The sequence below is a fragment of the Mauremys reevesii genome, linkage group 4 (genome assembly GCF_016161935.1).
Source record: "Mauremys reevesii isolate NIE-2019 linkage group 4, ASM1616193v1, whole genome shotgun sequence".
In the NCBI taxonomy this organism is placed as follows: domain Eukaryota; kingdom Metazoa; phylum Chordata; order Testudines; family Geoemydidae; genus Mauremys; species Mauremys reevesii.
Genome location: NC_052626.1, coordinates 50,602,246 through 50,629,801, shown reverse-complemented (window position 1 = coordinate 50,629,801; position 27,556 = coordinate 50,602,246). Strand labels below are relative to the sequence as shown.

At 38.7% G+C, this 27,556-nt stretch overlaps 1 long non-coding RNA gene across 1 annotated transcript in view; it reads right to left on the bottom strand.

Moving 5' to 3' along the window:
• Nucleotides 1-11,214: 11,214 nt before the first annotated feature.
• Nucleotides 11,215-27,556, bottom strand: part of LOC120404825 — a 74,990-nt gene continuing 58,648 nt past the window's right edge. Inside the window, exons 4-5 of the long non-coding RNA XR_005598201.1 lie at nucleotides 13,436-13,514; nucleotides 11,215-12,096 (exon numbers count right to left, since the gene is read on the bottom strand). This is a non-coding gene — a long non-coding RNA (uncharacterized LOC120404825). The remainder of the gene's footprint in view (nucleotides 12,097-13,435; nucleotides 13,515-27,556) is intronic.

Sequence of the window (27,556 nt, the reverse complement as noted above, 5' to 3'; positions counted from 1 at the left end):
ACTGTTTTAGAGATTGCAGTGTCTGGTACAGTTGGTGAGAGATGCACCATGCAGTAGGCACTGGACAATTTACTAGCATAAAAGAGTATTGCTATCATTGATTGGCAGTGCACTCCTGTGGGGTAACTTAACATCTCAACCACATACAGAGGACAGGTAATATTGAAAAAGATGAAAAACGTGGCAAAACACACAATTAACATACTGGAAAATTAAAATCTTCTTCTCAGTTGCCATAAATCAACAGATCTATCTGAAAAGTTTTTCAAATTTTAACTTGTTCCAAATGTATTAAAATGTTCTTTAAATGTCATTATTTTGGGCCAGATTCTGAAACCCTTAGTCATGTTAAGTAGAAATATGAAATCAGTGAGACCACTTATGGAGTAGGTAGCTACTCAACCTGAGTAAGGGCATCAGAATCTGTCCCATTTTGAGAAATATTCAATAAATCTTCTCTAAATCTTTCTATAGAGGAATCTCGGTAGCCAGATGTTGATTGTGTACACATTGTTTTGTGTTGCTTGCATAAACATTATAATCACATATAGACAACAGCAGAGCTACAATATTTAGAAAACATTTTTCACACCTCCTTATTAAGCAAGACTATGAAAATTATGACTCATCACTGCACCATTGTTTTTGCCTGTTTTCTTGTGCTGGTTGAATAGTCATAGACAGCTGGTATTAATACAATAGGTAGTGCTTAGGGAATTAATGGGTGATGTATAATACACCACAAAGGTATCTGTCATCTGGAACAATAAGCACAATGATATAAGATGTATATATTTGAAAATTGTGCTCAAATGAGACTTTCTCAAGCACAAAGACCTACCTTGACTGTGATGCAAAATTAGTTTTTAACAATTGTAAGAAGTCTGCCAAAAAAATGCTTTTATTTTATTTGTGATCCTGAGAGCCTTTAAGCTACTAGGAGCAGGCATATACGTGCTCCTTTTCTCTTTGCTCCTATCAAAACAACACTGGAGCGCTTATGCTCCAGGGAGATTTGTATAGAATCTGACGCTTGTATCAGCTCTGAAAAAAACAACAAAATTACAGTCTGAGGTGATGCAAATGATATCCTTGGTGCATCTTCCCAATGCTCCTGTGAGGCTCTTGACAGCTGATGGTTGGATTAAACAAAAAGACCAGTAACTTATGACTATTAGCTCAAAGCAATCATCTCTCATTATTTCAATTACATGGGTAAATGCATGCAATCATGTATCAAATCACTTTTCCCTTTTGAAGAGGTTCTTTTCAGAGTAGGATTTCTGCCAGAAAAAATGTGCAAATATTTACACTGGTTTTTCATCCAACTGCACCTTTGTTTGGCAAAACCACCCTATGGCTACAATTCTGAGTGATATTTTGAAAAAGGGGAAAAAAGCAACAAAAAAACAAAAAGGGGGAAATTGAAAATAGTATACAGTTTTGGGACTCATTAGCAAGCTGTAAAGGAGACACCTTCCCTTACTTATTGCTACCTGACCTGTCAGTATGAATGTGGCTCTCTATTCCCTAAATCACACTACCTGTGAATAGAGCTCTGCTGGCCAATTCAAGGCTCTTTAGGCAACTATGATTGATGACTCAGTGACTAGGAGAAAATTGCTTTCAATGAATTATTCATTGAGCTATCTCTTTGCTGTTAAAGTAGCTGACAGGAAAGTTCTGACACTGCCTAAGCACAATTCACTTACAAATCAGTTACAAGGAAATATTAAAAATAGCTCAGTTGCAGCATACCAGCACAGTATCAAGTTGGGGCTTTTTGCTGTCTACATTTAACATCACAGAGAACATGATCAGTTCTTCCCATGTAACTATTGTACTAATGGCAGCAAAGGCAGTGATTAAATAGAAAGCAATGTCATTTGTACTGGCTTTGAAACAATGCGCTGTTTTTTGATAAGCCAAATCACTAAATTTAAAGTAGACAGTTAATCAAGCATCCAGAAATATTTAACCATTTTCCCAATAAAAATAAATTCTAATTGTTATTTGTTTAGAACATTTTTTCACTTCATGAGAAGTCAATTCCTGGAAAGAAAAGGAACCTAAGCAAATGTGTAGACTTACTCTATTTACTCTTAAATGGTATTTGCTGGAAAATATCATTTAAAAAAAACTTCACGGTGGCTGATAAATGCTTTGGTCTAGAATATTTATAAGAGGAAACTATTAATAGTTACGGTAGTCTTCCCAGTTTCTTTAAAAGGATGCAATTTTTTATCACTACTGGGAATTATTTCTTTTTTGTTATAATCAAGTTCCAGAAACATGCCAAATCAAGATAGACAAGATCTCATTTTAACATATGCACCAGTATTACCATCCTATTTTACGATTGTTGACAAAATATTCTAGCATCCAGAGCTACGGATCATAGGCTGATGGATGTTACTCTATTTGTAAATATATGTTCTAGCGATATAAACAGAATTTCTTTTCTTTTATTATACACACATGTATTCAGATCTGCTGTTCCACTGTCCCTTTCCCCATGACTTTGACAAAGAATAAAAATATAAAACAGTATTTGTGAATACATGTATAGATAGATAGATAGATAGATATTGCTACAGAACTCTGAGAAGCGAGAGGGCAATATACAGACTTTCTTGTCTTTAACACTGAGCCCAGGATATATTCATTTGTCTATTAAATGGCTATATATGCACCATACAGATGACACTGAACAACAAATGAATTAGACTTTGCCTTAGACTTCACCCTGCTGTGAAAGCATTTCTGAGTACTATTATATTTTATTTTCAGCAGCTGAAGATATTGTAGCAGCTCCAGTTATTTGTTTTTTTAAAATGCTCTTTTTGCCATTTTGAATTTCCACTACTGGCCATCTAAAACTGAGAGTTAGAGGAGGAGGCAGGCTCGTCTAGAATCAATAGTGTTGCTAATTCACAAGTCAACCAGTAGGAGGGACTGTAAAATCAATGCGGAGACCTGGGTTTGCAATCTGACGTCTGCTCAGAAATTCATTTTGATTTCCATTCTGACAGTACAGCGTACTCATGCTACTCCACTGGAGCATATAACCAAAGCCATTACAAAGTCAACATTTGCCAGTTGTTACCACAGATGTTCTAAATATAGGTAAAAGCTCAGGTCATATATGTTAACTTATTAAGGGTGACTACTGTAGCTGGGTTTCAATCCCCCATGTACAAAGACAAATGCATTAAGCATTCAAAATAATTGGAGGTATTATGTCTAACTTGATAACAAAATTTGGATATAGATGGAACATATTGTCCTCCTTGCCAGCACTTCCCCAGTATTTGAAAACAAAATAACTCTCATCTGTGATATGCAGTGTTGTTTGTTGTAGCCAGGAAGTCAGTCCCAGATATTAGAGAGACAAGGTGGGTGAGGTAATATCTTTTATTGGATTAACTTGGGTTGATGAGAGATACAAGCATTTGAGCTTAAATCAGGCCCTTAGCAGACTGATGAAGGTCAAAGAGCTAAGAACAGTGTACATCTTGTCAGTCCTATTCCAATGCCATAAGCAAAAAAATCATCCTTCCCCTCTGCTTCAATATGTATCATACTACTTCCTGGTTTATATTTTGTTGTTGTTGTAGGAGATGTAGTTCTTACTCGGATAATTGTCAGTTGCCAGATATATTGCTTACAAAAAGGCAAATAGCTCTCTAGTCTCTACCATACCATAGAATGTTGTGTGTATTTGATTCTGTTGGTATTCTGAACCCAAATAATTAACTCATTTTCTCTTCTGATATCTCAAACCATCTGCTGGTAAATATAAAAGCACTTGGGGGGGGGAGGAATGCAAATAAATGGACAACATAATAATACTTTGAAAACAGTCAGTATTGCTTATTAAAAATTTGGATGCCAAAGCAGAAATACTCACATATAATGAGAAGCAAAGCATCTATTTAATAGCTATTTCACAAATACGCATCAGTTTTGCATTTTGGAAAAATGTCTCCCCTAACAGTATTTCTCTGTTATTAACATTTGGCCTTTTTTCCAGCAGTAGTTCCTCATTATAGATGTATAGTGCAATAATAATGCATATTTTTTGTTCTTGCTTTTAGTTTTTAATCCAGAAAGATATGTCATATCATGTCCTTGAATGTAATATTACTCCAAATTTTCTTCTTGGTCTAAAAGCTTCTGGTGATGTATTACATTAAAAAATAAGGAAATGAAATTTCTTTAAAAACCAAGAGACGTTTGTGTCTGGTAGGCTTTTTTGCTGTGTGCTAGGGCACTTTCCTTGGTCCTACATTTAGGTAATTTTAGCATCTAATTAATTAGTAGTTGGGGAGGAGTCAAGCTATTTTTGAGACACTGTTGCCCCACAAGTAAATCCACATTGGTGCAAAATGCATTAAAATAGCAATGCAATTAGCACTGTACTTATGGTAACACATTTGTGCAAAATGTTAGTAAGATCTGGAAGTTGACTGTAACTGTGAAAAACCTTCCTATTGCTCGGTACTTCCTAGTGCTCAGTACTGCCTAGTATAAACTATTTACAGGACAATTAACCTTAGCTTACAGAGCAGCAGCTCTGAAAATAAATATGCTGGAAAAAGTAGAAGAAAGGCAACATGGTTAATGCAAATTAATATAATCATGAATCCAGAAAAATAAACTATTCCACTACCACAGTTTATTTAGTTTTGTTACTTGATATTCTTAACCTTTCTCTTTATTCCAATGATTCATATTTATTTCCCTTTTTGTTGTGAGAAGATTTTGCCAAAATACATTTTTAATCATTTGTTTCTTATCTTTCTTTATTTGGCTCCTAAACCAAAATAAAACAAAATCAAGACTGGAGCCATTTTACGATGAAATTTCATGAATACACTAGCCCTTTTTTATTGTGACTGAAGTCTTCTTCTTCATGTCTGTGTGCTACAGACAGACAGATTTTTAACCAGGACAAATTCAAGTACAGCTTTCAGACCAGTCAAACCCAAGAGACAGGCAGGAGGGTAGCCCTTCCTCAGCCATTCTTCGCTCTGCATTAGCCTTCCCAACTCAGGCTCCATCGACCTGTCACAGACATCACAGTGATTGACTGCCCTGGCAGATGTGCCGCTATAACAGGTAACCTGATCATCCAGACCCATCTGTCTCTCAGTCCTCTTCAATTCACACTTTGAAAAATATTAGAGATTGGGAGGGGTTGGATTCTTTTGTTGTGATTTTTTTTTAATGTAGGATATCTGTATTTCTCAAAAGGTTACCCTTGGGTAAATGAATGGATGTACAGTAGTTGAGCTTTATCCTATTGGGAAGAGCTGCCTAGTACTATTTCAGGGTCAGTGTTTAAGATTTGCATTAACAATGTACAGAGAATTCAAAAACTTGATTGCAAAAGCATAGTCTAAAACCGAGGACAGTTCTTTAGAACCACTGTGGTAATAATAGAATGATGTTTCAAAGATAACAGTTCCAACGTGAGTGAGACAGATGGGCTGTTTAACTGTGCTTAGTGAGAGGAGGGGATCTGATTCAGTGGGAGCATTTTCACGTCTTCTCTTCAGTGCCCACAGCCTGGCAAATGTTGTGACATCATTAAGCTGAACTGCTGATTTTAGATGGGACTGGAACAAGAACGGGCAGGGGTAACTCAAGCTTCATGCTGAAATGTAGTTAACTAATTTACTAGTGTCACTATTTCTGATAATTACTTTTCACCAAAATATTTTGCTGTGCTTGTGTGTAGAGGATTTCATTCTACAAGTCAACACCCCAAGTGTTGTAGCCTCACAGGATCTATCAACAGCTTCTATTAAGAGAGAATATAATCTTGGTGAGAGCAGTGGCTAACACTTCTCCTTTCTATTTCTCAGTAAAGTCTACTGTATACTTACTATCAAAGGATGCACATTGGCACAGATGACATAGTTCACAATATAAGGGGAAGTAACATACTGAAGAAAGCAAAACAAGGTAAAATGAATGACAACTGACAAAAAAGCAAGTGAACTCAAAATATTTTTTTTTCGAATGAGAGGAATAAAAATATGCTAAGTGTGTACATAAGCAGAGACACTCACACAAGAGATAAATAAGTAGAGGGTGGGGGTAAAAGGGGTGGGGAGGAAGGGAAAGCCACAGAGGCATCCAAGATATCTCTCTTCATTGCTTTTGAATCAGGGTAAAATCAAAGGCTGACATGACACAGGAGAGCTAAAGCAAAACTAAATATTATACACCGTGATTTATTACTTCTAGGAAATTCTTTTAAGTATTTAACAAATGGTGGGGTTCAGCCATGTTCCCAGAGTTGCTCACATAGCCCCTTACTTGAATTGTAAATGAGATTTAGGTACGTATTTATTCCTGAACCAGTTTGAAATTGTGACGACCCCTCCCCCCACTTCACTTAAGCGCTCCGAAAAAATAAACCATTTCAGAAAATTATTCTTCTTTAAGGCCCAGCTTGTACCCATTCCGCCACCAGTGAGAAGGGTTTATGACACATGCTTCTGCTGCCCAGGAGACCAGAACTGATGTAGTGTGTCCATCACGCCCCCATGGGCTATGGAGCCCAGCACTGTGGGAGCTCAAGATGCAGCCACATACAGTGCTAACTGGGGCATGGCAGACATGGGTCAGATAATTCATGGCTATCTGGATCATCCAAACCTTCTTTCGTGTAGCTTTCTCAGTGGCATGGGAGGCTAGGATTCCAAACATCCTTGCTCTCTGTGGTTCCACTGAGATGAGTGTTACTCAGATTGGGGATGGGGTCAGGATTTGGAGCTGTGGATCCGATCTCTTACCCAGACAAATTTCCACTGGACTTTTATGGGATAGAAGGATGCAGAGGTCCCCTATTGATGTATGAGCACCATCTATCTTTATAAATCAGTGTGATCCAATTTGAGTTCAGAGTTCCATTATGATATTATGTGATATATACATTGGCCAGTTAACATAAAAATACCTGGTCCCTCACATCATAACCCCAAAGAACAAACTTGACATATTTTAATGAGAAGACCTATTGTTTTGTATTGTTTATTCCTTATTGCATATGACTTTTTCTAAATGAGATTTTGTCTTAACTAAAAGGCAGGGTACATCAGATACTATGCTTCAGGAATCAAGATAACAAGTAGCTTAGAAATGTCAGATGTCACACCAAACAGTACTTAAAGTATCACCAAGTATTACATTATAAATCTTGAATGTTCTGAGTTTATCACATCACCTTCTGTCTCCATAACAAACATTAAAATAAATATGCAAATTTGCTTAGAAATCCATAGATCAAAGGAATGACAGTATATACATTCAAAGGTCTTTATTATTGCAGTAGTATAAGTATATATGGGACTGTTCTAAAAAAACGGTACTGTGCTGTGCAAAAATATGAAAAAGAAATTCATATGGTTACATGATGATCTAAACTATAAATGTTAGTGAACTATTAATGAACGTTCATGTTGCCATAATAAAATAAAACTGTCCCAATTACATCTCTCATCTTTAACCATGTAGCCCCCAATCTTGCAAAGCGAACCATGTGGGCTGACCACTTTGCCCACACAGAGCCCCGATTAAATCCATGGGGCTCTTCACAAGTGCCCGCAGCATTGTCATTGCAGAATTGGGATTTACGGTGTAAGTCCTGCCCCCGGCTCCATGGCCACGGTGAGATTCTGCTATGTAAGCAAGAAGAATTAGAGGAGCCGGTGCAATGGGTTGGTGTAGAGAGGAATTGAAGCATGGTCAGGAATCGAGGCATGGCATCTGCTAATGCAGCCTCAGAGGATTTCCTTGTCCCAGCAGCTGTGGAAATCCCTACTTGGCACAAGAGGGATAATGTAGCCTTTAGCATGTAGAACTATACACTGCTTTCTGTTTCTATCCAGAATGCCAACTGATATAAATGGGATTACTTCTGCATTCCTAAAACAGGAATAAACTGAAGGGAAGTTGACTAAGTGGACCACCAGCATCAGTCTGTGTTTTAAGGGCATGTCTTCACTACCTACTGGATCGGCAGGCAGTGATCGATCCATCGGGAATCGATTTGTCGCATCTAGACACGATAAATCGACCCCCGAGCACTCTCCTGTCGACTCCTGTACTCCACCACTGCGAGAGGCGCAGGCAGAATCGATGTGGGAGCAGCAGCAGTCGACTCACCGTGGTGAAGACACCATGGTAAGTCGATCTAAGTACGTTGATTTCAGCTACGTTATTCATGTAGTTAAAGTTGCGTAACTTAGATCTATCCCCCCCACCAGTGTAGACCAGGACTTACAATTTGCAGACAGAGAGATACTGCTTCTCCATTCCAATTTCACGTCACAATGTGCATCATATATTTGAACAAAAAATTAAAAATAATTCTTCATTTTCATATTTATTCTTGCTTTCTAAATACTTTTTCTTGCTTTCACGTCACAATGTGCATCATATATTTGAATAAAAAATTAAAAATAATTCTTCATTTTCATATTTATTCTTGCTTTCTAAATACTGTTGCTTGTCCTGTTTTTGGTTTTGGTTTGGTTGCATTAGCATCATTAGGTGCGATGTGGCTACCTCTAGTTTGATGTAGTTAGTGATTATATTTGAGTATATTTGAAATTATAGTGAGTAGCTTTGAAATAAATTTGAAAATGTCATTAGCAAGTGTAGCTTTGAAATAAAATCGAAAATGTTTGCTGAAAAAATAGCACTCATGATAAAGTTACACTCTATTTTCATAGCTTTACTTGCAATGTTATGTCTGAAAACCGCCAATGTGCAATTAGTGAACTCTGATGGATGCACATAAGTTCCTATGTCCCATTAAATGGCCCGCTCCTTCAAAAGGATCCAGAACCAAGCATAGTGCTTCCTATCATGCACAGTCATGCTGACTTTAGTGGGACTACGTAAAGTAGTATGTGCTACATTCAGTAATAAGTGTTTGCAGGATCGGGTCCTATGGTCTCTGATGGTGTAACTCCCTAGAAATCAATGGAGTTATACCAACAGTGAATTTGACCTGTAGAACTGAAGAGGGACCCAAGTGCTTCATAGATCCTTACGTGAATCCCTTGCACAGGGTGAAATTCACCTACTAACACAAGCACAATTTAGGGAGGGAGAGGAGGTGACTGATGTTTACATCTTCCAAATTCTGATCAATATTTTTCAAAATTTCCCTTTGACTGAGGTTTTTCCTATGCTCTGTTGGCCTTCCAGGGCCTTGCTTTTGCCCCTGTTTTCTAAAATGTAGCTACAGGGTTGCATACATTTCAACTCTGCCCTTGTAATATGATTGCCAACTAATTATACCAACAGAAGGAGCTGAGTGCAAATTTGATTTTATCAGTTTAAAATAAGAAAAGTAGCTTGCACTTATATTAAGAGCAAGTTCTGTACATTCAATTATTATTAGCAAGCACTCCACCTACTGGTTCAAATTATGCCAGGCAAGTGATTGAAAAATGTCTCAAAGACATTCTAATAAGAGCCCTACTGTATAATATACAAACATTATGGGCCCCAAAATATTAAATGTTTATATACCTTTTATGCTTCCAAATCAGGGTGTTTGTATGACTTTAAATTGCTGTTCACAGTCATTAGAAGGATTTCTTGCATTTATTTTCACAATTACCATCCTAACAGTAAAGTTTCCCAACCTTAGCTCTGAACATGAGATGAAGCTGGGTTAATAAGAGGCAAGACACAGACAAAGAAACCCAAAGCATTTTCAAATTCTAATAAGCACTTCATACATTATAATAAGGGATGGGGTTTGGTAGGAAGGGAGGGATATTTTGTTTTTTCAAAAATGCAGCCTTGCATAGTAAAGAGCAGCCTTGAAAAACTTGTGCAACCATTGCTCCAGCTCTGAAGTTATCATTTTCAAGATCCTTGACAGAGGGGGAGAGAAGGGTGCAGTGCAATGGTTGGTAATCTAACAAAATCAGGACAAACTGAACTACGTCTCCCATCCCAAATACCCACACACACATCAAGAAGCTCTTTCCCTTTATTTTTTCATACATCTTACTATTCCATTATTTGCATATACTATTAATCTACATAATGGGCTTAATCCTAAATTCCTTGCATACCTATATCTCCCAATGAAATCAATGAGAGATTTGGGTGAAGAGGGAGTGCCTGATTTGACCCGTTATTGTTTATATTAGTCTAGAAATAGATAAGATAGCAATTGATATGGCCTAATACAGATGAAAATCAGGGATTATAGGATGGCTGTGAATGAAAAGCACAAAATAACCATATGAGACCGTGGTGCTGAAGAGTATATATTGTTCTTATGGGTACATGACTGCTATGCAACATAGTATATCCCTTGGGCAGTCATCTGCATTTTATGATCAATTTTCTGCCATGTATGGTATTAATAATGAGCTGTTTTAAGTGTGCTCATTTTCATTACTCTGATGAGGTCTTCTGCTTTTAGCAACTTTCATGTAGTGTTAACTGAAACAAACACTGATACAATATGGTACCATGTGATAGAAAATGTCATGCATTAAGGATTGAAGAATGTCTTTCCTGCTCATTCCAGCTGCTTTTTTTAATACTGTTTTGAATCCTGACAGAATAGCACACATGTCAGTAACAGTAAATACAATTGTTCATCAGTAGAAACCTTGCATACAAATCGAATTTGAACAGAGAAGAAATCTAATTCACTAAATTTTTTTTATTCCACAAATACAAAAACAAAGACTGAAGAATCTTAGCACAAGTCTACACAACAAAATTTACCTGACCCCTTAAAGCTCAGCAAAACAAGACAGAAGGTCCCCTTGATAGGCTGTATCATATATATGTTCTGAGGCTGTGCTGCCCATATGTTCATTAAAACTGTTGCATCTCAAAGTTATAATAATTTGCAACGAGGTGCCAGAACCAATTATTAAATATCATATCATCCAACAGAGATGAAATAAAAATATACAGGGTCGATTTTACTGGCTTTGACTGTTACAAAGCTTATAAAATACTTAGAATTACAGTTTAACTTAAGGGTAGTATTAAAGACTTCCTTATGCTTGAATTTTGTTTGCAGATGAATATCATAAGCCAAATGCAGATGGTACATTTTTCTAGGCACAAAGACACGATTGCCCTTATCTTTATTGATCTGAATATCAATTTAGGAGATAGGCTATTATGATGTCTTCTAATAACGTAAACCTTTGTTCAAAAGAGCAAGTGACAGCCAAAAGTACAATTCAAGTGAGAAAAAAGGTAGAGTGTGATTAGATCACTGAATGATACCATCTCAGCCAAATAGCTGCCTATAGTGTGGAAAAAGAAGACACTTAGGACTAAGTGTAAACAGTCATAATTTATTTACCATGACATCTCTTAAACATGAATGAGTGAATGTTTTAAATACGAGTTCCCATCTCTTAGCCAAGGTCAACTGTTTCGCACTGGTATGTGCATTTCTTCATCCTGTGAAACCTAGAAGATGACTTTGGGATCTATATATAACAACTTTATTATTTTGTATTATAATCCTGATTAAAATGCTTATGTGGGAGCTGCTGAAGAATTTAAATCCACTTCCAGTCAGTTCCCAAACCCCCCCACAATTATGCTTTTTAAATTAACAATAAAATCACCTCCCACTGCAATGCAAATCTTTAAGAATCAGTGTTTTTAAAGTACAGTAAGATAAAAGCAGAATGTTTCTTTTGTATCAGTAAGTGTATGCTATATCTGAATGTATTCTGCCTGCAAAGAGTCAAATGTAATTGCCATAGGAAATAAAAGTATTTATGCCCTCAGTTACTGGAGCATTGCAAGCACAGGACCATGTTTGTCTATGTATGTTTACAGCACCTGTCAGCCGATACATGAGAAACAAGAAGAGTAATGTAAGCTGATCCCCCCTTTTGCTGAATATTTCATGCAGTCTGCTGCAAAGAAAAGCACAAACATTCTACTTTTCCAATGCTTGTCTTCCTTGCCCTCTTCTAATTTTCTCTGGGGAGGGATGGGTTTCAAACTTAGTCACTGCTAGTGCCCATTTACTTCTGGATCTTTACTTTCCAGTCTTGGCTTTCTTCCTGTCTCCTAAAACGAAATTTACTTCATTTTAGCCACCTCAGAGCAGACTTGTGTGTATATATTTTCAAGAAAATTTGATTGTCTGTATAGATTTTTAAATCAGTTTTCAGATCAAGTTCAGAAATATGTAAACTGTTGTGTTGTTGCATCAGGCAGTAGTGGAACACAGACCTCAGATGCAGATCACCCAATACTATAAAGTGATCTTTAAATGAGACAACTAGCGCATAAGTAGATTAAAGTGGCCAATAATGGGAAAACAAGTGCCCATTCCAAGAGCAATTGTAAGAAATTTAAGCCTCAGGAAGTTGCATTATACATTTTATTAAATTGAGGGTATATTCACACTTATTGTGGCTTGAAATCTGAACCAGTATTTTCTGGCTTTGGTTACCTTACTTTAGGATTCCTTAATGGGCAGAAGATGTAATGCATAATATCATATGCTTAAAGTTTGCAAGTTAGTATCTCAAAAGTTGTAATTTAATGTAAGTTGACAATTGCACCATAAACCATTATTCTTTCACATCAGACAGTATCTGACCTAAAAGGAATGTAACAAGACCCTAGGATTCCTACAACATCCTGCTTCTTTGTCATTTTAACTTTATTTGCAACAGAAAGCACCTAATTTTGAGCAGCACTATCATTTAACATGATATAAAATGCTAGCTTTCAAAAACAGTCAAATCATATTTATATCTTGAGCCTGCTGTTTTTCCAATAATCAAGAGAAATAGAAAAAAAGACTGAGCATCCTATTCGCACACACGCAAGTGAATTTATGCCTATTCAAGTTCTTCCTGAAAGGCCATCGAAAGATGTTATTACTAACTCATAAAAATATAGTCTTATCAGAGCCTGACAAGGAAAAAAAAACAGAGGCAGGGAGAATTACTTTGAAAACAGCATGTGGTGAACCATGCAACATATGAGGCATTGTATCCTCTACTAGGAGGCAAAGGAATTTATAGCCAAGAAGAGGTAGAAAGCCTTTAAACTCCATGGATATCCTGAGATCCATAGATTTCCATGCTAAACTTGAGATAGCAGCATGGGGAGCCAACACCTCTGTACTGCTACCTGGCAACTTCCTGCTGGATGCATCTTTTTCACAAGCCATGCTGCTTTTGGAGAGCTGCCTATAGAGAAGTTAGCATTACACTCAGCAGCAGTAATGGATTCCACAGGAGGTAATGTTGCCTGTAGTAGCTCTTCCTCCTGGGCTCCACCACCCTCAGACATGTTGCCCCAGAACCGCACAGAAACCATCCCAGGGAATATTTGTACAGAGAAGCCACAACCAGCTTGGGGAAAGGGAGGGACAACACAGAGTTAATCCCACCTGCTTCCCTCTGCTATTTTGGAGGTTGTTCTGGTGGAAAATCTCCTTTTGATCTCTGCATGCTGTAGCTGCAACATAGCTGCAAACAAGGGCACAGAAAGTATGGATTATTATTGGTTTTAAATTGGTTTTCTGGAATGTAAAAAGGACCTTGCTCCCTTGCAAGAACAATATAAACCTATAGGTTGTTTTCACAAGCAGCATTTATATTGTGTAATAGGGTCATGCTGTAGTAAAGCAGTCAACAAGGGGTTAACTGGGTTAGCCAGAGTATTATGAATTGGAGCCATGTGCCATCCATCCCTTATTTCCTGTTTAGATAGGGATAGGTTTTCTGTCCACTTTGTTGTGATGCTGTTAAATAAAGTAAGAAGTTCCCACAGTCCTACGAGTAGACTGCTCTTTGTTGCACTGAGTGATCCCATTACAAAACATGGACTCTGTTAGCTATTTGAGGACCTACAGGGTTAAAATAGTACCATTATAATATTAGTATAATATCATTACAACTGTAAAAGCTACAACACATCCAATGATATGCCAATTTTGCCCTGGGCCACTCCTGTCTCACTATCAGTTTCATATCTCCTGCAGTTAATCCCCTAAAACTGAAAAGATTTACAAGTGCATAATGTGTTAGGATAAAACAGTGGTTAAGATGGATTTCAAATATCAGTGTTGTGCATATCACTATATTCTTTAATTTCACACCTACATGTTTTAAAGGTATTCTACATTTCCTCATAAATTAGCTCTGCTTGTTGTGGGCAGGGATATATCTCTGTTAATCCCATGCAATAAGCCTGTATGTCATCACTCCTTCAAGTGTGAAGTCAGAGACAAAAGTGAAAACTTTTGCAGTACTATTTTGCAGATTCCATGCAGGGAAATCTGTACTAATAGCTATCCACCCAGATGTAAATGGAAAAGATACTAATAAATATTTATTATATTTAGGTATGCCCACAGTCTTAGTGAATATCTATATTGTTGATGCTTCACTAATAAATAATAATAATAACCATTCATAACAATAGTATATGGTGCATACTCCACTGTGGACAAAAGGAACAAGGAAGAAACATGGAATGTGTCCTTTGCTCAGCTAAAACACTGCAGGGTGTGATCATAAGCAAAGCAAGGCTGGGCCAGCTTAGCACTTTAGTGGAAGATCTCCAAGAAAAACATACATACTGCAGAAAATGGTGTAACAGTGTTAGTGAATCAGGGATGCTTAAGCATCTGATGAAAATTGGGAAGAGAAAGGGAGGGAAAGTGAGATGTGGTGACAAAGAAAGGTTAGGGAGAGACAGGAAGAAAATAGCTGGAAAGGAAGGGGTAGATGGGAGAGAGAGAAAGAAAACAATGAAAGTGGGAGATAAGGAACTCGAAATGGGAAAGAACAAGGAAGAAAACACATGTTTTGTGGTAAAATAAATTTTTGTTGTTGTTTCATCCATATTTTCTGCTATAATCTTTATGGTGAAATAGGGGACAAGCATTATTCTTGTGCATTATAGAGATGATCATTGAGGAATTCACTGTAGTCTGAGGAGAGGGAGGTTAATTGGAAAAGACTGGCAGAGGCTGGGGTGCCTGACTAGAGGGGAGACAACATTTAGAGCCTGGCTTTATGTAGGGGGAGAGGATCATGAGACCTAATTTAGTGACATTGCATCCTCTTAAAGTCTTGGGATTGTGCTGACATGCAATGAAGCTGCATGATGGCATGAATGTGCGAATGATACCATATTTCATCACAATGTAATCTGGGTCCCAAAAAGAGACCCAAAACCATAACTGTGCTTAGTCTCCCCAAAATCTTATTGTAGATCTCACAGAGGACATACATTACTTTTCCCCCTCTGTTCTAATGTAAGGCACTGAAGCTGAAGTACTAACATAATAGCAGCTGGTCCAACACCCATTGAAGTTAGTGGAAAGATTCATCTATACTTTAAAGGGCATTGGATCAGTCCCTATTTTGTATAATCATACCCTTCCTAGGATATATACTTTTATTCCTGCCATTGTTTTTTTTTTCCCCTCTACCTTAAAAAAATAAATGAGATCCTATCCACTTACAGATTTCTGCTGTAAATAACTTACAGTAAACCAAGATAGATAACCAGTTTGAGTTGATAAGAGGTACATTTGAATGTAATATGCTGGACCTTCCTGTAATAGGGAACAGTTGATAGGTATCATCAGCATTCATATTTATGTGGCTAGTTAAGGCTAAATTATAGTTTGGAGAGCAGTGGAAATGCAAAGAAAGTGGGCCAGAGTGCTATTGGGTAGAAGTATTATGCTGCTGGGGAAACAAGAAGTGCTCGTGTGCTGCAAGAAGATGGTGCCGCTTCCTAAATGGTATCTTTAATTTCCTTTTGCTTGTTTGAGCTCTGCATTTCACAATCAAATGGACCCATTCTCATTAGACTAGATAAAGGCCTTGTCACTGTGCCAGGAGTTTGCTTTCTGACCTGGGCCAGAGAAGTAGTACTCTTTCCCTGGGCTGAAACTCTCTCAAACGTGGCCCATTATTGTAATGTGCTTTTGTGGGCCTGAATCAAGGTATGACAGGAAAGTGCCCCACAGCCTCCAGCCTCACATTCTCAGCACATATTGTAGCAAGTATTGGTGTCAAGTATTGGCACAATTTGGCAGCATCCTTCTCCCAGGCTCCTTGAGTCTGTCTTCTGTGTAATAATTTGAATAAGGAGAAGTCAGTGGAGGCGTGGGGAACTTTTCTCACTGTGGAACATAGATAGGATGGTTTCTTGTAAATGCCCAGGCCTGCAAGCAATTTTTCAAGGGTCTGCTCTTTTCCCAGATGTCCTGCAAAGCTATTGTTTAAGCAAGTCTAGAACCAGCTTCTGCGCAGTTTAGGCACCAACTCCAGAACTAGGAACTTACCTATATGGTTGAGCTGGTCAACTCAATATAAGAACTAATTTCATAACGCAAAATGGAGAAGCTAAGTGGCAAACCATTCCTGAGTTTCAGCCCACTTGCTTCTGCCAGCTCAGCTTCCCTCTGTTCTGCAACCACATTGTACAAATCCTTCAGGATGCCAGTCTGGTTCCAAAGCAAAGAGCTGGACCATCTGGCTAATTTATTTGGACCCAGGGGCTGATACCAACTTTACTTTTACTCCCCATCTGATTTAGCTTCTGTTTTGTTCTCCCCTAGCTTTGCCCAAGCGTTCCCTGCTTCTTGCCTCTGACTTTGGACTTACAAAGCATAGAGGAAATACTGAAGAGGTCAGATTGAAAGAGTTCTCAGGCATCCCTGGAGTACTTTTTCCCTCTGGTCCCATTTGCTCCTTTTATAGAATCATACAATCATAGGGTTAGAAGAGATTGCAAAGGTCATTAGTCTAATCTCCTGCCAAGATGCAGGATTTGTTGTGTCTAAAAGATAGTATCAGAGAAGGGTTGGAAGAGTTGGTCAGTAATTACTACCCATTATGGCTTTCCACAACATCCACCTGAAGTCAGCTTATTCTTTCCCTGACCCAACAAACTACCCTGGAAGTAGGCTAATTCCAAATGACCTTCTGAATACATGAAATATGGACACGATAGTCTCGAAGGACTCCACAGTCATCAGACCCTTCTTGATCAGTGTCAGATCATAGGTGGAGTCAATGGTGCCTTCACAGTCTGCCTCCTCTGTTCGGAGTGTTACCTCAAAAATCCAAGGACTGTAACTCTCTTGGACCTAAAAACTCTGCAAGTTTCAAAATTGTTGAACCCGAGGTCATATTATTGAAAGAAAAGACTGAAATCCTAGAATATGAGGAAATGATATGCAGGTGGGATGTAGCTATTCAAGAATTTGACTTCACCATCAAGCACAGGAAACAGAGGGTGTGAAAACATTAATGCTGACACACTATCCAGATGGCTAGTTAACCATGAGCATGAAGACAGTACAGCAGTGATTGTGCTGGAGCCAGAAATCACTCACGAAGAACAAACTTCATAAAGTCATTCAGGCTCTTAAACATGGTGAAGAATGCCATTCTTCAGATGAGATCATTTCCCTTAATCAGATAAGCTTATCTATGACTGGAGTAAAGATTATAGATAGAATATTACACAGAGGTTAGTCTCAAACCCCAGGGCACCCACCTAGCATTACCACTATAATCCCTTAGAGCCTTCTTTCTTGTGGACCAGTTCTCCATGATGTGGACAATGGGCAACCAAAGCATTAAATATACTGGAGTCACACTACAATGAGCATATTAGGAAGATGTGGAAAGTGGTGAGGTGAATATTATCACATATGTGACACTTGCCAAAGAAAAAAAGCCACACTGAGTAACACTCCTACGGGAATCCTCTAGGACTGTGGTGAGCAACCTGCAGCCCGCAGGCCGCATGCAGCCCATCAGCGTAATCTGCTGGTGGGCCGCGAGACAGTTTGTTTACATTGACCATCTGCAGGCATGGCTGCCCGCAGCTCCCAGTGGCCATGGTTTGCTGTTCCTGGCCAATGGGAGCTGTCAGAAGCAGTGGCCAGCATGTCCCTGCAGCCTGCGCCACTTCCCGTAGCTCCCATTGGCCGTGAATGGTGAACTGCAGCCACTGGGAGCTGCGGGTGACCATGCCCGTGGACAGTCAATGTAAACAAACTGTCTCGCAGCCCGCCAGCGGATTACCCTGATGGGCCATGTGCTGCCTGCGCGCCACAAGTTGCCCACCACTGGCCCAGACCCAGCACAGACCACAACAACTCAGAGCTGAAAATACTGGGAAAGTTTGCTCAGCTCTGGGTGGGAGCAGACAGATTCATTGGTGAATTTAGCTGCTAAAAAACTTTAAAGAAAGCTCTACTGAACATGTGCAAGTTGCATTTTTTCAAAAGCTTATAACTTGGCCAAATTTGGGTGTATTTTCACAAGCAAAGCAAATGATAGATCCTGGCCCAAAGGCAAAATGTCAAATCCTAACTCCAAAGCATGGGGGCAATAGAGCTTTTCAGAGAAAAGGTTCCTGGATATTTTTAACATTGCCAAAAATGACATATTACATCCTAGCCCCGTTCTTGGAAATGGCTGAAGCATTTTTGGCTGAAATTTTCCATAAATATTGAGCCTGAGGAAGACACATAGCATAGAAAATTTCAGCCCAAATGGTTACAATTTGATAAGTTATAAGCAACTGAAAACAGGGTCTTACAATGGGAAGTGTTAAGCACTCTTAATAAGACGTTGAGATACCAGCACTGCCTGTAATAAGACAATGCCCAAGAGTTTTTGCATAGTACTTTGTAATAAATAGTTTTAGAATAAGAAAAGAGAACTAGTATACTAGCAGAAAAGCTGGTCTTGTGAATAAGGGTCAGTCATAGACCGCCTAGTCTGCCTAATCCTGAATGGCCTCATAGAGCAGTTAGATCTCCTCAGTGATTTCAAGATTATTTCTCAAATTTTTCAGAGTAGGTCTATGGTGGGTTGTGCATGTCATTCAATGCTCTCACCTCAATAATAGCCCTAGAATAAGCCAGACAAGGGCATATGTTTTTAGGGGTTTTCAGAGCCCCATTTGGGAGTGTCTCCCTAAGCAGGAGAAATCAGGTGCAACTAAGCCCAAGCTAGGTTCAGACCTATACAAAGTGTTTAGGCTACTCTGACAGGAGGGAGAAAGGGGGATTGTGGAACAGAAAACAGGAGAAGGCACTCTAGAGACATAAGAGCTACTCTCGTTATCATAGGCGCCGACTCCTTGAGTGCTCCGGGGTTGGAGCATCCATGGACAAAAATTGGTGGGTGCTCTGCACCCACTGGCAGCTCCCCACCCCACCCCACCGCTGCCCCAGCTCACCTCCGCCTCTGCTCCACCTCCTTCCCTGAGCGCACCGCCATGTCCTGCTTCTCACCCCTCCCTCCCAGCACTTGCGTCGCGAAACAGCTGTTTTGCACGGCAAGCCTGGGAGGGAGGGGGAAGGAGGGAGAACTTGACGCGCTTAGGGGAGGAGGCAGGGCCGGGACGGGGATTTGGGGAGGCATCCAATAGGGGCAGAGAGGGGTGGAGTTAGGGTGGGGACTTTGGGGCGGGGTGGAGTCAGGGTGAGGCCAGGAGCACGAGCACTCACTGGCACAGAAAAAAGTTGGTGCCTGTGCTTGTTATTGTTCTTTTGTTTGGTAATATATTGTTTGTTTGCAGTTTAAAGACTGCTCTGCATGAAGAGAATGGAACCAGAAACTTCGCTGGTTTGTGTTACATACCAGAAACATCAGAGAAGGTTTTGTTTTGATGTTTTAGAACCTTCTGCTTGTTTGTTAATCTAGGCTTCCTGTGACCATTCTCTACTGCCATTCAGACTCTGCATACTGCCACAAGGATGGTATATGTGCTGTAGACCGGCCACCATACAAAGGCAGTGTACACCAATGTGTTTTATAACTGCAGTCACTGTTAGAAAGCCAGCGTTAAGCAGCATCTACTCCATTTAGGACATGTCTCCACAAATTATCCAACAAGTTCTTGGAATGTATTGGAGACAGTTTTTTATTTCAGAAGGTGGAGAAACCTTCCAGGGGAGAGGCTGTTCTAGATTTGATATTGACAAATAGGGAGGAACTGGTCGAGAATTTGAAAGTGGAAGGTAGAGTTCCTGATTCTTAGGAATGGTTGGAGGGAAAACAGCACAATAAAGACAATGTATTTCAAGAAGGCTGACTTTAGCAAACTCAGGGAGTTGGTAGGTAAGATCCCATGGGAAACAAATCTAAGGGGGAAAACAGTTCAAGAGAGCTGGCAGTTTTTCAAAGAGACATTTTTAAGGACACAAGACCAAACTATCCCACTCTGTAGGAAAGATAGGGAGTATGACAAGAGACCACAGATCTTCAATGATCTGAAACTCAAAAAAGAGTCCTTCAAAAAGTGGAAAATAGGTCAAATTACAAAGGATGAATATAAACAAATAACACAAGTATGTAGGGACAAAATAAGAAAGACCAAGGCACAATATTAGATTAAAATAGTTAGAGACATAAGAAAATGTCCTACCACTACATTAGAAGCAAGAGGAAGAGGAAGAGCAAGAACAAGGTAGGCCCATTACTCAATTGTGGGGGAGGAGAACGGGCAATAACAGAAAATGTGGAAAAGGCAGAAGCTACATGACTTCTTTGTTTCAGTTTTCACCAAAAAGGTTAGTAGCAGTTGGACCTCTAACATAGTGAATACCAGTGAAAATGAGGTAGGATCAGAGGCTAAAATAGGAACAGAGCAAGTTAAAAATTACTTAGGGCAGGTCTACACTAAGGGCGGGGGTCGAACTAGGGTACGCAAGTTCAGCTACGTGAATAGCGTAGCTGAATTCGAAGTACCCTAGTTCAAACTACTCACCCATCCAGACGCAGCGGAATCGAAGTCTGCGGCTCCAAGGTCGACTCTGCCACCGCCTTTTGCAGTGGTGGAGTACCGGAGTCGACCGCGGCGCTTCCGGAGTTCGAACTATCGCGTCCAGATTAGACGCGATAGTTCGAACTCCGAGAAGTCGAACTCACCGCGTCGACCCGGCTGGTAAGTGTAGACTAGCCCTTAGACAAGTTAGCTATCTTCAAGTCACCAGGGCCTGATGAAATACATCCTAGAATATGCAAGGAGCTGACTGAGGAGATATGTGATCCGTTAGTAATTATCTTTGAAAAAGTCATGGAAGACGGGAGAGATGGCAATCTATAAAAAGGGAAATAAGGACAACCCAGGGAATTACAGACCAGTCAGCTTAACTTCAGTTAGAGCAACTAATCAAGCAATCAATTTGCAAATGCCTAGAAGATAATAAGGTGATAGGTAACAGTCAGCATGGATGTCAACCTGATAGCTTTCTTTGACAGGGTAACAAGACGTGTATAGAGGAGAAGCAGTAGATGTGGTATATCTTGATTTTAGTAAGGTTTTTGATACGTCTCACATGACCTTCTGATAAACAAACTAGGGAAATAAAACTTAGATGGAGCTACTATAAGGTGGGGCATAACTGGTTGGAAAAACCATTCCCAAAGAGTAATTATCAGTGGTCCACAGTCAAGCCGGAAAGACATACTGAGTGAGGTCCCTTAGGGATCAGTTCTGGGTCTGGTTCTGTCCAATATCTTCATCAATGATACAGATAATGGCATAGACAGTACACTTTAAAACATTGGCAGATGTTACTAAGCTGGGAAGGGTTGTAAGTGCTTTGGGGGATAGGATTAAAATAAAAAATGATCTGGACAAATTGGAGAAATGGTCTGAAGTAAATAGGATGAAATTCAATAAGGACAAATGAAAAGTACTCCACTTAGGAAGGAACAATCAGCTGCACACGCAGAAAATGAGAAAAGACTGCCTAGGAAGGAGTTCTGCAGAAAGGGATCTGGGGGTCATAGTGGATCACAAGCTAAATAGGAGTCAACAGAGTAACACCGTTTCAAAAAAAAAACAAAACATCATTTTGAGATATATTAGCAGGAATGTTGTAAGCAAGACATGAGAGGTAATTCTTCTGCTCTACTCCACACCAATTAGCCCTCAAATGCAGCATTGTGTCCAGTTCTGGGTGCCACATTTCTGGAAAGATATGGAGAAAGTCTGAAGAAGAGCAACCAAAATGAATAAAGGTCTAGAAAATGTGTCCTATGAGGGAAGATAGAAAAAATTGGGTTTGTTTAGTCTGGAGAAGAGAAGACTATGATGGGACATGATAATAGTTTTCAAGTACACAAAAGGTTGTTACAAGGAGGAGGGAGAAAAATGATTCTTCTTAACCTCTGAGGATAGGACAAGAAACAATGGGCTTAAATTGCAGCAAGGGCCATTCAGGTTGGGAAAAGCTTCCTAATTGTCAGGGTAATTAAGCACTGGAATAAATTGCCCAGGGAGGTTATGGAATTTCCATCATTGGAGATTTTTAAGAGCAGGTTAAACAATCACCTGTCATCAGTGGTCTAGATAATACTTAGTCCTGCCGTGTGTGCAGGGAACTGGACAAGATGACCTCTCAAGGTTCCTTCCAATCCTACGATTCTATGAAACACTTAGTTTGTGGAAAGCAGGCGGGTGCGGGGTATATTCAGACCCACTTTGTCACAAACTAAGATTTACACTGCAGTTTACCACAGACTAAGTGTTCTTGTATACAGCCCTGAGATTTGTGATTCCACAGTATTTTTTGGTACTTAGGAAAGTAGATGCAGTGTCCAGACACTATGGTATGGTAACCGTTCAGTAAATATTAATGTTTTTATGATTATTTGCTTATGGTATATACATAGGGTGACCAAAGGGCAAGTGTGAAAAATCGGGACAGAGTGTGGGGGGTAATAGGAGCCTATATAAGCAAAAGCCCCCAAAATCAGGACATCTGGTCACCCTATATAAAGAAATCTCTCCACCATGAGGAAATCTGTTGTGTGACTGGATTTTATAGGACTAGCAGACTCTCATTGCTCTTTTCGTTTCTTCTTGTTGCTGAGTTTAGCATTATACTAGGGCAGTTCTCTGGTGTTTTTGTCTGTTCATGACTAAGTTAAGTAATTATGTGTTCTCTGAGTTACTATTAGAGGCAAGTATCGGAGGGATAGCCATGTTAGTCTGGATCTGTAAAAGCAGCAAAGAGTCTTGTGGCACCTTAGACTAACAGGCGTTTTGGTGCATGAGCTTTCGTGGGTGAATACCCACTTCGTCAGATGCAACCATCTTGCATCCGACAAAGTGGGTATTTACCCACGAAAGCTCATGCTCCAAAACATCTGTTAGACTATAAGGTGCCACAAGACTCTTTGCTGCTATTAGAGGCAGTGGGTAGAACCTCCCTTTGGGGAGGCTAGCCCCATGACCTGCCCCTTCCACACAAGGCCCCACCCTCCGTGGCAGGAGCCCTGAGCCCCCTCGCCTCCATATTCCTCCCCCATGGCCGGAGAAGTCCAGGGCAAACTAGAACCCTGACTCATCCCCCCCTTCCCCAGCTGCCAGAGGAGCCCTGAGCCAGCCCCAGCAAGCTGACTGACCTGAACCCCAGGCCGGTCAGCCAGAGCAGTCCCAGCTGCACTGGCCGGCCAGAGCAGCCCCAGCCCAGTGTCCCGTGGCAGCAGCTCCAGCGAGGGAAGGCAGAGCCTTCCCTTGCCTATTATACCCACCACCCATGGTGCACACCAGAGTAATGGAAAATCTTAGAGAATGAGAATTTGATGCAGTGGTTAAAGTAAGAGGTATTGCCAATTTGCTAAAAATAGAGGGATACTCCCCTAATCTCTGGTTTGGCTGCTCCTCCTCCATGACCACTCCCGATAGCTCCCCTCCCACTTGACTGCTATGGCGAGAGTTTCCCCTCTTGTATCGTATAATTGTTCATGTGGGTTTATATTACACCTTTTATATATCAATTATCACAAAGGACTTTACATACCATGGCTTTGACCATGATAATCCATCAACTATGCAGGGAAAAGCAGTAGCGACTGTGCCTTTAACAATATTTTAGCACAATCATATTTAATCTCATATACAATGTAAGAACCTCATACATGAAAGGAGTATAGCCAAGGAATAAAGTTAACCAAAAAGAAATACATGCTATCATATCTTGCCTTAAAACAATAAATTTAACAGGGTTGAATTTTCAGTGAAATTAATTCCTATGTGCAGAGTCATCACAAAGCCTCCTGCATCAGTTCACCTCTCTGAATCTGCTGTGTGGGACAAGGGCTTTTAGTAAATCAGCCATAAAAGGTGATCTATGAAATAGGGAATCTGTTCTGGCTCAGAATAGCCTGATGTGGAGTGGGCTTTTGGGAGGGACCACTGGATCTATGCCTATTTAGACCCAGTGCCCATAAGCCTCTGAAAGAGATGTAGATGAGCAGGGTCTGTCAATCAAGAGACTTGGAATAACAATGCCAATGGGTTGGAAGGGTGAATTCCATGCCTCCACATCTGTTCCTCAAACAAAATCCATTGTAAGGCATTTTGATAATTGCTATAAGTGTATTAAGTATTACTGGTAATAATTATGCATATTTCAGCTTCATGATGTCTCTTCTGTGTTGAAATGTATAAATTTAAGTGCTAGGGCAGGTTATTATAACAGACTCATCGACAAGTCTTGTCGCTTTACTTAACTTCACATATGCGTAGAAATAGCCTGTTTGTAAAATCAGCAAAGTTAACCCTGTTAAGAAAATGGGGACAGTATGTCTATCTAAAAACAATGTGAATAGGAAGACCTGTCATTAATATTCACTTAACTTTATTTGTAGTCAATATTACATAAGCACTGAGGAAGCTAAACTGAATTAGCCCTTTTGACCTCAGCAGTCTTACACATAGTTAAATATTTATGAAACATCAGAAGATGATAGTGGCTATTATGGCGCCTCAGTTTTAGCAATTAATTTTATTGACAGATCACTAAGGAATGCTTCTCTATCAGAATGGCAACATCATAATTCATTTTCCATTGGTTAAAAAAAAAACAACAACCTTGGATCCTGCTGGAGCGTGGTAGCTATAACTAAGCTACTCGTGAATCTCCCCGAAAGTTTAAGTAGTTAAGTTAGGTATGCATTTGGCTGCTGTGCATGAAATTGGCACATATCTTCATAGAACGTTACTCTTTTATTCATCATTCATAATCATTTTAAAAAAACCAACCCACACAATCCTCCCCTAAATCAATCAAGAAACTTTTTAATGCCATTTAATTTACATACTTCAACTCTCTTCAACCATTCCACAGTTATGTTTTGTTTTTACTCCATGGATTGAATGCTGTTTTGTTTTCAACAGATGTGACTTTGAGTGCACTGGAGAACAATTTATGCATTAGACTCAGAATTTTAAATGAACATGCCCTCTAATGATTTCCTCAGTCTAAGCAGACACTTAAAAAGTGACACTGAAACCAAGAAAAATTACTTAAAGGATCAGTTACATCTAAAATGATGAAATCAATAACAATATTTTCCCTGGGATTCTTTCTCTCTGATAAGCAAAATCTTTACTTAAGTTAAAAGCCACATTAAAATTTAATCACAATCTGTGTGCTTTAGCAATTGATAATTTCTGGACATCTGTCTTCTGCTTTGTTTAAGTCTTGTATTCCTTCTGTTTAAGTCTTGTCTTTTAATAGCAAGATTAGGTGCATTTGTTGGTTAAAAAAACCATGATAATATGCTAATATTTTGCAACTTGGAAAGTCTATGACCTAGGGATTTTCACCTCCCTTATAAATGCCTAACTCTCAAATGAAAAAACAAACAAACAAACAAAAAGAATATTATGACTGCATGAAAAAATATTTAGAGAAATGTAAGAGAACAGAAAGATTAGCTTCAATATGATCACAAATAAACAAGTGGCGATTTTTTTTTCAGATTTAATGTATTGATTTTATTGATTCCAAATGAAATGAAGTTGCATTACAGCTAGTTTCTAAGAGCTGTTTTGTCTTTTTAAGTGATTTTGTGTTGCATCGTAGGTGTTTTTAACAATAGTTTGGTCTTAGAACAGTTGTAAAAAGCAATGCATTGATGTTAATTGCATTTATACATGTTTCTGAAAACTTCTACTTTTGAAAGGATAAATGCTAAATTGTTAAGCTTTGATACTTCATAATTTAAGAACAGATTTTGTAGGAGCAACTATAGCAATTACTGCTGTCCCCTGGTTCCTTTCTATCTGTGTCTCAGAGGAGGAGAATAAAGAAAGATTATCTTTCACAGAACTTCCTCTGATTACAGCTCCATTCTCTGATCATCTAACATGACTGCAGAGACTTGCAGTGATAATGTAGTATTTATTATAGAAAGACTATTTAGGAAAATCAATATGTTCAGTGTTAGGCTGTGCATTTAAGTTTTGAAGGCTGAAATAGCTGACAGAGTGGTCATACTATAGTGTCTTGTGGTAAAACATTTTTCACTCTATTTCAATGTGCTTGAGTAAATCAATAAGGTTAACTACATTTGCCAGGATTAGGGTCAATAAAATTTGTACTTGTTCAATATCCAAAATAACGTAAGTGCTTGTATTTACTTTTGTCTTATTTTGCATCAGTTGTTAATTAATTAAAAACTTCTGCTGAAATTAATAAATAATAATTAGATACACACATTAAAAAAACATAATTCAAAATGAAGCAGATTGCAGTTTCTTGGGAATATAAGTATCCATAAAGTACGTCAATTAAGAGAAAAATTGAAATATTCCAAATATGTCCACAATATGTCCAAATATGTCTGCAATATGTCCAAATGTATGCACAATATTATAAAATTCAGAATATTGCATATTTTAGCATATATAGTACATAGAGCATGTACATTTAGGATGATTATTCTGAAATAGTTGAAATAATCTGCACTGTGTATTGAAAATATAATTAGTTGTATATTTTATTTTATGTATGGAATATCCAAACAATATATCATGGATTTGTAACACACACATGTAATGTATAATAATACTGTGTATAATCTGTAGGTATTAAGATAATCTAAAATGCCAGAATTCTAAATTTGTCAGTTTTAATTTTATATCCCCTATCATTGTCTCAAAATTCTTAATTTTATAGTATTATTTGAGTGGTAACATATGCTTAAAATGTATTTCCCCCTCCCTCCCTACACACACACTATTTCTTTCTGTGTAAATATATTACAGGCTTTTGGGGAACAATTTCTTATTATCTATCTTGGTTTTTTAGTACTAAGCAATACAGTGTCCTAGCTATCTGAGGAGGATTTAGGGTGAGAGGCTGCTTTTGAAGTAAATTTAGTAAATTATCATAAATAGTATACATGCCTTAGATGTTGAAAGGATGAGAAATGTAGTTTCATTTTTTCCCCTCACACTTTATTATTTTATACATATATTCTTTGCAAGAACAAAGTCTATGTGACCAAGTCTAAAACACAGTCACTCTATGGTTATTTTGTTTATGATTATTTTTTTTTCAAATAATACATCTTCTCTCTTTAGCAAATTCCATAGTCTCCAGGGTTGTCCCCTTATAATAATTACAAAGTTTGCTAAGATTTGCAAGCTCTTTGTTTTTATTCTTAATATATCTAAATCATGTTATCAGCTTACATTTTCAAACATAAACACAAACATA